We start from the raw sequence: 2913 nt of genomic DNA on the forward strand, positions 1-2913 counted from the left end.
CTAAAGTTATTTTAGGAAATTAAATATTAGATTTCTATAAAAGGTTTTGTCTAGTCGGTGGTGGTTGCTCCCATATCCAAGAAGGCCATGTGCCTCGCCACATCAGTACTGGGAATCAATTATGGAAATTAATATTTAATGGAATTAATAACTTAAGGAGACTTGGGTCGAACGTGTTAAGTTCCGCAGGAGATCCAAGTCAAAACCTAAAAGAACAAATAGATTAAGTTTTGGATCAAACGTGTTAAGTTCCGCAGGCGATCCAAAATTTAATTTAAAAGAACACATGGTAGCTAGGAAAAGGTTCAGACCTTTGTACAAAATTTTTGTACAGTGGAACCTATAGGTTTTCCGAGTAGCAACCAACAGATTGTTGTATGGACTTATTGTATTATATTTCTATGTATATAAAGGTATTTGTTTTGGTTATTATACTTACTTGTATTGGTGCCAAATAACTAAGTATAATAGCGTCCTTGAGTAGAAGGTTCTTATCTATATCAATCGATTGGTTGAATCGATTAGTGAGATGATATAGAGAACATTACTCTTAATCATTCCTAGACAAGTATTAACATTCAGGTACAATGTTAATGCGACGAGACTAGCATGTAGGTCAACTCAATGACTTGATCTCATAAGTCATGGATATAGAGATATCACGTTGACACATGGGTATGCATTGGAGAATGTATACTGAATGACCCGCCATGAGAAAGTATCATGGATTATTATATGAGTGTCATATACTTTCTCATGTGGCTATTAGTATGACTATTAGTCTTTGGACCTGAAGTCACCATGGTTCCCTACATAAGGAGTTGCATACTTTGGCTTCGTCAAACGTCACCCGTAACTGGGTGGACTATAAAGGCGATTACTGGGTATGTAACAAATTATGCGGAGGGATGTGAGTGATGTAGATGAGATATATCCCTCCTATATAACGGGAGTGACATCGTTATTCTTGATAGAGTGAGACCACTAAGTGCATGACCATGCCCAAATGAGTCAATATGAGATATTGAGCTCATTTGATTACAGTGAGTCTACTTGGAGTTCAAGATTTAGATTGATCAGAGGATGACACCGTCTTTGCCTCAAATTGATCAACCTAGATGTCAAGGATAGAAGGACATTTGTCATATATTATGAAGAGTTACAATTAGAAGTTACAAAGGTGATGTTGGATCTCAACATTCTTGTAACTTGGGTAGTAATAATGTGTTGCTAGATACCGCTCATTACTTATGCTCCTAAATGAGTTTAGGAGCATTGCCAACGTTACAAGAACCTATAGGGTCACACACAAAGGGCAATTAGATGGACATTAGGTTCATTTGATGAACTAAGAGGATTAGGTTCATATGATGAACCAAGTTGGATTAAGAGTAACCCAAATTAGACTAATTGAGTTGAATTCAATTTGAGTCATGTGTCCAATGAGTCTAATTTAGATTATGACTCATTGAATCAATTTAATTTAATGGATAGAGATTCACTAAATTAAATTGACTTGAATCAAAGGTTGGATTTGATCAACCATGGGAGAATTTAAGTCAAGTTTGACTTGACTTGAGAAGGAAGATGAAGAGTCAAGTTTGACTTGACCTTGACTTGACTAAATGTCATGTCATTGTGACATGGCATAGGGCCGGACAATGATGATGTGCCACATCATCAAAGGTTACATGAGTGTGTGCTACCTCATGAGGGAGACCAAGAGTTGTGACTCTTGGTATTCCATGGAGTTTATAAACCCCTCTTTGAAGTGGCCGGCCACTTTAATTCATTTTGTGAGTTACATTTTGTTTTGTGTAACTTCATCTTCTTCCTCCTCTCTTCTTGCTCTCCCTCTCCTCCTCCTTGGACGAACACCTTTAGAGTGCTAGCACACTCTAAGTGTTTTCTCCATCTCTATTGTTCGTGTATATACGTATAGAGGTGTGTCCACTTGAACACACTCGAGATCCGATAACTTTTGGACGAGAGGGATTCGCAAAGGGCTTCGCTACAAGGGTAATCTCTTAACCATGTAGATTTTATGTAGATCTAGGATATAAAAATATGTACACGAAATTTTTATCTTCGCATGGATCCGATGGCATGGGATTTCGGGGTTTCCGCAATGCAAAAAGCGATTTTTATGGCTCGAAAATCCCAACAGTGGTATCAGAGCCACGTACAAAGCGTGTACATGTTTTAGTTTATATTTTAATGAAAAATATCAGATCTGTAAGTTTCTGTAAATTTATGTTTTTTATAGTTTTTATGAGTATTTTTCTTGGAGATGCGAAGCAACAAGTGCTTGGTCACTTGTAGGCTTCGTATACCAAGAAAAACCTTCTGAAATGGCAAGGTTTCGCCCAAATAGTTTTGGGACAGCGGCTTAAGGCGCTATAAGATCGTAGTAGGACACTCGTGAGACTCATTTCACAAGTAGGGGCGCTGCCCCTAACCCTGCAAGGGGCGTTGTCCCGAGATTGCACCCGAAAATCGCTAAACGGGACCGTCGGGAAATTGTAACTCATAAAATTGTAAAAATAGTAGTAAAATTGTAGAAATTTATATAAAATACATAATTTAGAATTATGTATGTATTTGTGATAGTCATGGCCCAAAAACCCCAATTGGATTGGATACATGTGTTGTAATTCATAATATGGCATGAGTGTCATTTTTGTGTGATTGTGCGTGTTGTATATTTGATATGCGACCTGCGCGTCGTGCCTATCAATTTTATTTCCTGTTGTAAAATAATTTACACTCGAATGTAACTCGAGTTTCATCTTTGTAATGTACAAAATGGAGCTGTGGAAGGTCAACTCGAGGAAGAGTTACGAGGAGGGTGCGAGCAACACGTGGCGGTCAAAGGGAGGAGCTTGGAGAAGCTGTTGACCTTAGGTTGACCGC

Source organism: Zingiber officinale, chromosome 7B (assembly GCF_018446385.1).
Source record: "Zingiber officinale cultivar Zhangliang chromosome 7B, Zo_v1.1, whole genome shotgun sequence".
In the NCBI taxonomy this organism is placed as follows: Eukaryota; Viridiplantae; Streptophyta; class Magnoliopsida; order Zingiberales; family Zingiberaceae; genus Zingiber; species Zingiber officinale.